Source organism: Aphelocoma coerulescens, unplaced genomic scaffold (genome assembly GCF_041296385.1).
Source record: "Aphelocoma coerulescens isolate FSJ_1873_10779 unplaced genomic scaffold, UR_Acoe_1.0 HiC_scaffold_220, whole genome shotgun sequence".
In the NCBI taxonomy this organism is placed as follows: domain Eukaryota; kingdom Metazoa; phylum Chordata; class Aves; order Passeriformes; family Corvidae; genus Aphelocoma; species Aphelocoma coerulescens.
Window position 1 is genome coordinate 45,001 of NW_027183566.1, and position 7,500 is coordinate 52,500.

Below are 7,500 nucleotides of genomic sequence, written 5' to 3' on the forward strand. Positions count from 1 at the left end.
CTGTTGGCGCAGCGGGGAAGACCTGCTGTTCTCGCCTGGCCCGGCCAGCCGGGCGCTCAGCGGCGGGGTACACCTGCTGCCCCTGTCCGGCCGTGCCAGCCTGACCTTTAGCGGCGGGGTAGACCTGGTGTCTCGGCCGGGCCCCGCCAGCCCGGCGCTAGGCGGCGGGGTAGACCTGGTGTCTTGGCCGGGCCCCGCCAGCCGGGCGCTAGGCGGCGGGGTAGACCTGGTGTCTTCGCCTGCGCCCTGCAAGCCTGTTGGCGCAGCGGGGAAGACCTGCTGTTCTCGCCTGGCCCGGCCAGCCGGGCGCTCAGCGGCGGGGTACACCTGCTACCCCTGTCCGGCCGTGCCAGCCTGACCTTTAGCGGCGGGGTAGACCTGGTGTCTTGGCCGGGCCCCGCCCGGCCGGGTGCTAGGCGCCGGGGTAGACCTGGTTGCTTCGCCTGGCCCCGCCCAGCTTAACGCTTACCGCCGGGGTAGACCTGTTAACTTCGCCCGGCTCCGCCCGGCCGGGCGCTTAGCGCCGGGCGACGCCGGTTGGCTTCGCCCGGCCCCGCCCGGCCCAATGCTTAGCGCCGGAGGATGCCTCTTGGCTTCGCCGGGCCCCGCCCGGCCGGGCGCTTAGCGCCGGGGGACGCCCCTTGGCTTCACCCGGCCCCGCCCGGCCGGGCGCTTAGCGCCGGGCCACGCCGGTTGGCTTCGCCCGGCTCCGCCCGGCCTAACGCTTAGCGCCGGGGGACGCCCCTTGGCTTCACCCGGCCCCGCCCGGCCGGGCGCTCAGCGCCGGGCCACGCCGGTTGGCTTCGCCCGGCCCCGCTCGGCCTAACGCTTAGCGCCGGGGTAGACCTGGTTGCTTCGCCCGGCCCCGCCCGGCTGGGCGCTTAGCGCCGGGGGACGCCCCTTGGCTTCACCCGGCCCCGCCCGGCCGGGCGCTCAGCGCCGGGCCACGCCGGTTGGCTTCGCCCGGCCCCGCTCGGCCTAACGCTTAGCGCCGGGGTGGACCTGGTTGCTTCGCCCGGCCCCGCCCGGCTGGGCGCTCAGCGCCGGGGGACGCCCCTTGGCTTCACCCGGCCCCGCCCGGCCTAACGCTTAGCGCCGGGGGACGCCCCTTGGCTTCACCCGGCCCCGCCCGGCCGGGCGCGCAGCGCCGGGCCACGCCGGTTGGCTTCGCCCGGCCCCGCCCGGCCTAACGCTTAGCGCCGGGGTAGACCTGGTTGCTTCGCCCGGCCCCGCCCGGCTGGGCGCTCAGCGCCGGGGGACGCCCCTTGGCTTCACCCGGCCCCGCCCGGCCTAACGCTTAGCGCCGGGGGACGCCCCTTGGCTTCACCCGGCCCCGCCCGGCCGGGCGCGCAGCGCCGGGCCACGCTGGTTGGCTTCGCCCGGCCCCGCTCGGCCTAACGCTTAGCGCCGGGGTAGACCTGGTTGCTTCGCCCGGTTCCGCCCGGCTGGGCGCTTAGCGCCGGCGGACACCTGTTGGCTTCTCCGGCTCCGCCCAGCCGGGTGCTTAACGCCGGCCGACGCTTGTTGGCTTTGCCAGGCCCCGCCCGGCCGGGCGCTTAGCGCCGGGCCACGCCTCTTGGCTTCGCCATGCCCCGCCCGGCTGGGCGCTTAGCACCGGGCGACGCCTGTTGGCTTCCCCCGTCCGGCCCTATGGGTTTGCCGTGTAGCTCTGGGCAGACCTCCTTCTCCAGGCCCCGCTTGGAACCCTAGTCACATGAGCGGCCCGTAGATTTGTTTCCTTTGTAGATTTCTCCTCCTGGAGCTCGGGGCCTGCCCCCTGCCCACCTCCCCTCCCCCCCACCCCCCCAATGTGGGTGGACCCGGCCTCCCCTCCTGGTGCTGGGGAGACCAGGTCTCGTCGATCGGACCCGCAGCCCCGGGACCCAGTCCAGGCCCGCGAGCACGTCTTGGGCGGCCAGCCCGCACGTCTGGCAGCCCCGCACGCACCCGCCACACACGGCAGCTCGCACGCGCTGGTCCCCCCCTCCCCCCCCCCCGCCCCGAAAGCTGGGACGTGAAGGCGAGTGACTTTCGGTCCCAGACGGCGGCGTCCCTTCTGGCTCCATGCCTGAGCGGCCGTCAGCGTCACCCCCTGCCGCGCGCTTCCCCAGCTCCAGCCCGCCCTGTCGCCACCCTGCCTGCAGCCCGCTCCCCATGCCACTGCCGGAGAGGGAAGGAGGGACTCTTTAGGAGCCGGCGGCGTTCCCGCCGCCTCCGTGCCAAAACGGCCAGCAGCATCCGCTCTCTAAGCCCGGCTCCCGGCCCTCGAAAGCCTGCCGTGCCCTTGCCCCACCTCCCACCTTGATTTCTGCATCTCTCACTCCCTCATCCGCCCGCCTCGCTTCCGTCCTGCCGCAGGCTTGACCGGGGCTGGGGGTAGGCAGGAAGGAACGCCATCGAACCGAGAGGCTCAGAGCGACCTGAACAGGATGCTTCTTCAAAAAGAGACAGTGCCAAGCATCCCGCCACCACCTCCAGACTGTCGCTGGCCCTACTTCTGCACCAGGCTCTCGGCCTGCTCGCCGAACACCCTGGCTGCCTCGGCACCCAAGTCCTCGCCCCCCTGCTGCTGCCGTCGCCGCCGTCCGAACTGGCTGATGGGACCCTGGGCAGGGGCGAGAAAAGTCTGAGGGTGGCGCCAGGGAGGCAGATGGTGGAGAGCAGGAGTGCCCCCAACCCTCGAGAGACAGGGCGACGGGAGGGAGGGGGACGGAGCGCATCTGCGGCAAGTGTGCGCGTCCATGCGCAGGCGTGCCTATGTCTGTGTGTGTCTGTCTGTGTCGATGAGTGTGCAGCTGTGGCCGTCCGCGGCAAAAAGAGAGGGGGGCGGCGGGGCTGTGAGTGGGTCTGAGAGTCCCTGTGTCTGCCTATCTCTCCGTGTGAACATGGGCCGGGGGCCGCCCGCTCCCTGCCAGCATCGGGCGCCTCGGCGCGGCGCCCCCGCGGCCCGCCGGAGCGGCGGCGGGGGCCGGGGACCTCGGCGGACCCTGAAAGAACCGGCCCGAAGGCGGCCGCCCGGCCCCGGCCCCGGCCCCGGCCCCGGCCGCCGGCCCCGGCCCCGGCCCCGGCCCCGGCCGCCGGCCCCGGCCCCGGCCCGGGCCCCCGCCCCGGCCCTCGCCGGCGGGCGGGGCTCGTCCCGCCGGGGCTCGCCCGCTGCCTGCCGGCCTCGGGCACCGGGGCGCGGCGCCCCCGCGGCCCCCCGAAGCGGCGGCGGGAGACGGGGACCTCGGCGGACCCCGAAAGAACCGGCCCGAAGGCGGCCGCCCGGTCCCCCCGGCCTCGGCCCCGGCCCCTCCTGGTGGGCGGGGCCAGTCGCGCCGGCGGCCATCGGCTTCGTTCCCTGTTCCTATGCACCTGCTTCCCCTCCCCGCTGTCTCCCTAGAGGTGCTCTGCTCTGGTGGGGCTGGGCGTGGTGCCCGGGGTGGGGTGGGGAGGGGCGTCCGTTTTGGTGCGTCAATGTGTGTGGGCTGGCCGAGCTAAGGGCACACGATCCTCCCGAGCGTGGCCGGCTGTGGTGTGGGCGCCCAAGAAAACGGAGTAAAATTCGCAAAGAATTTTTTTTTTCCCCAGGAAACTTCCTTGTTCCTAGCAGAAGAAAGATGTACTCGTTCAAAAATTAAAGGTTGAGTTTTGTCGAAAATACGTATTGGTCTTGAAACCGGGTTCTCAGGCGGGACAGGGCTGCTAGAGCCATACGGTTCCGGGGCGTTCCGGGGCTGTGGGGTTCCCCCGGCTCAGGGATGGCAGGAGGATGCCTTGTCTCCGGGGTCGGCTGCGGCCACCAGCGGTTGCCGGAGCCGTCAGCGTACTGTCCCGGCAGCGTCCGGCCAGAGGGCGAACAGGTCTACCCGGATCCGGGCTCGGCCGCGGCCGCCGGCCGTGCCACGAAACCGCCCGCGTGGCTCCCCTGGCGGCGCCCGGTCTCGGCGTGAACAGGTCTACCCGGCCCGGGGACGGCTCCGGGCGGACAGGTCTACCCGGATCCGGGCCCGGCCGCGGCCGCCGCCCGGCCCTCGCCGGCGGGCGGGGCTCGTCCCGCCGGGGCTCGCCCGCTGCCTGCCGGCCTCGGGCACCTGGGCGCGGCGCCCCCGCGGCCCCCCGAAGCGGCGGCGGGAGACGGGGACCTCGGCGGACCCCGAAAGAACCGGCCCGAAGGCGGCCGCCCGGTCCCCCCGGCCTCGGCCCCGGCCCCTCCTGGTGGGCGGGGCCAGTCGCGCCGGCGGCCATCGGCTTCGTTCCCTGTTCCTATGCACCTGCTTCCCCTCCCCGCTGTCTCCCTAGAGGTGCTCTGCTCTGGTGGGGCTGGGCGTGGTGCCCGGGGTGGGGTGGGGAGGGGCGTCCGTTTTGGTGCGTCAATGTGTGTGGGCTGGCCGAGCTAAGGGCACACGATCCTCCCGAGCGTGGCCGGCTGTGGTGTGGGCGCCCAAGAAAACGGAGTAAAATTCGCAAAGAATTTTTTTTTTCCCCAGGAAACTTCCTTGTTCCTAGCAGAAGAAAGATGTACTCGTTCAAAAATTAAAGGTTGAGTTTTGTCGAAAATACGTATTGGTCTTGAAACCGGGTTCTCAGGCGGGACAGGGCTGCTAGAGCCATACGGTTCCGGGGCGTTCCGGGGCTGTGGGGTTCCCCCGGCTCAGGGATGGCAGGAGGATGCCTTGTCTCCGGGGTCGGCTGCGGCCACCAGCGGTTGCCGGAGCCGTCAGCGTACTGTCCCGGCAGCGTCCGGCCAGAGGGCGAACAGGTCTACCCGGATCCGGGCTCGGCCGCGGCCGCCGGCCGTGCCACGAAACCGCCCGCGTGGCTCCCCTGGCGGCGCCCGGTCTCGGCGTGAACAGGTCTACCCGGCCCGGGGACGGCTCCGGGCGGACAGGTCTACCCGGATCCGGGCCCGGCCCCGGCCGCCGCCCGGCCCTCGCCGGCGGGCGGGGCTCGTCCCGCCGGGGCTCGCCCGCTGCCTGCCGGCCTCGGGCACCTGGGCGCGGCGCCCCCGCGGCCCCCCGAAGCGGCGGCGGGAGACGGGGACCTCGGCGGACCCCGAAAGAACCGGCCCGAAGGCGGCCGCCCGGTCCCCCCGGCCTCGGCCCCGGCCCCTCCTGGTGGGCGGGGCCAGTCGCGCCGGCGGCCATCGGCTTCGTTCCCTGTTCCTATGCACCTGCTTCCCCTCCCCGCTGTCTCCCTAGAGGTGCTCTGCTCTGGTGGGGCTGGGCGTGGTGCCCGGGGTGGGGTGGGGAGGGGCGTCCGTTTTGGTGCGTCAATGTGTGTGGGCTGGCCGAGCTAAGGGCACACGATCCTCCCGAGCGTGGCCGGCTGTGGTGTGGGCGCCCAAGAAAACGGAGTAAAATTCGCAAAGAATTTTTTTTTTCCCCAGGAAACTTCCTTGTTCCTAGCAGAAGAAAGATGTACTCGTTCAAAAATTAAAGGTTGAGTTTTGTCGAAAATACGTATTGGTCTTGAAACCGGGTTCTCAGGCGGGACAGGGCTGCTAGAGCCATACGGTTCCGGGGCGTTCCGGGGCTGTGGGGTTCCCCCGGCTCAGGGATGGCAGGAGGATGCCTTGTCTCCGGGGTCGGCTGCGGCCACCAGCGGTTGCCGGAGCCGTCAGCGTACTGTCCCGGCAGCGTCCGGCCAGAGGGCGAACAGGTCTACCCGGATCCGGGCTCGGCCGCGGCCGCCGGCCGTGCCACGAAACTGCCCGCGTGGCTCCCCTGGCGGCGCCCGGTCTCGGCGTGAACAGGTCTACCCGGCCCGGGGAAGGCTCCGGGCGGACAGGTCTACCCGGATCCGGGCCCGGCCGCGGCCGCCGGCCGCGCCCCGAAACCGTCGGCGTGGCGCCGCGGTGGTGCCCGGTCGCGGGGCGAACAGGTCTACCCAGCTCCGGCGGGACTTAGGCAAATTTCGGCAGGGGCCGGGTAGACCTGTTGCCCCACCCGTCCTGGAAGTTCACCAAGGGGTCGCTGTTTCTGGCTGCCTCCAGTTGCGTCATGGTAGGAGGCGGCGTGCGCCAGCGCACCGCCCCGGTCAAGTACGATTGGTTCTCTTGGAGGCGTCCGGGGCCTTGGACTCGTCTGTCCGTATTATGGGAGCGGGTGATGGGCCGTGTCCCCGCAGGCTGGCGGTGCCTGTGTCGAAGGTCGAGAGCGGCGGCCGCGCGCGCGGTTGCCAGAACGAAGAGTGTCGAATAAGCGGGATATGAGTCGCGTGGCTTTTATCCTGGTTTCACAGCCCCAGTTGATGGGAAAGGCCGAAAAAGAGAGAGACTGTGTGAGCCGCTTGTCGGCCTAGGTGGGGTGGCGAGAGACCCGTGAGTGTATCCTCCCTCCGACCCTGGCGGCTGCCGACTCCGTGCAGGGGGGCCGCAGGGGAAAGTCCGGTGGTGGCCGAGGCGGCGGCGCCTCGTTCCTTTTCTGCCCGGCCTTAAGCCGGTGCCCGCTCGGCGGGCTCGGTTTTCGGCTGTCAGTCTGGTGCGGTGGCTGGCAGCCGGTGGGGTGGACGCGGCCGGGGCGCGCTCTGTTTCGCGGAGCCCCGACGGGGCTTTTCCCGGCCCTTCCCTGAGAGCTCCGAGGATGGGCCCAGTTGGCCGAGGTGGCGGCGCCCCGTTCCCGGCTCCCGACCTGTGCTTGGTGTGTCGGCGGTGCCACGGGGACGCTCCGGTGGGGCGTGCGGCCTTGCCTCCGGCCTCGCCCGGTTGGCCGAGGGGCTCGGTGACGGGAGTCGCCCGATGTTGTGGCGGGGCGGCGGCGCCTCGCCCCCCCCCCCGCTGTGTGTTGAAGTCGTCCCCCTTCCTCGGCCCTAAGCTGGGGAACCCGCGTAGCGGGCGGGAAGGTCTCAGGGGCGGCGGCCGGCCTGCGGTGGCCGGCTGCCGAGAGCGGACCGGAAGCCCGACAAGAGAGAGCCCTGTGAGAATGCTTGCCGGCGAGGCGGCGGCGCCTCGCCCTTCCTTGTTTTCGGCCGGCATCGACTGAGCCGCGACGCTGGGGCGGCCCGTGGTGTCGGGCCTGTCCCGGCTGCCGTGGTTGCCGGTGGGCTGGGTTGCGAGAAGGTCCGCTGTTTCAGGCGTGTGTGCCGGCTTGTGCGGTTGCACTGGGGGGGTGCCTGCCCCGGCCTTACGCTGTTTGTTTTTTTTTTTTTTCTCGCGGCCTTAAGCCGCCGCGGCACGACGGAGAAGCGCGGCACAAAGGCGCGCGGGCCACGAACGCCGAAAGGGAGAGAGACGAGAAGGAGGCGTTCTTTGAGAGGTCGTTGGGATTAAAGGGGGGGGGAGTGAGAGGCGCGCGCCTCGCCCCCCAGGCCCGCGGCCCCCGTGGGTAGCACGGGGTTATGTGACGCGCGCTGTCGTGCCTTTTTTTTTTCCCCTCCGCTGTTTGCCGTTCCCCCTGGCTTTTCCGGAGGGAAAGCCGATCGCCGCGAGGCGGGCGAAAGCCGGTGGCCCGTGGGCATGGTCGGTGGCGCTTTCTCGCACGCTCGGAAGGGTTCCGTGGGGCCGGGAGCGTGGCCTGCCGT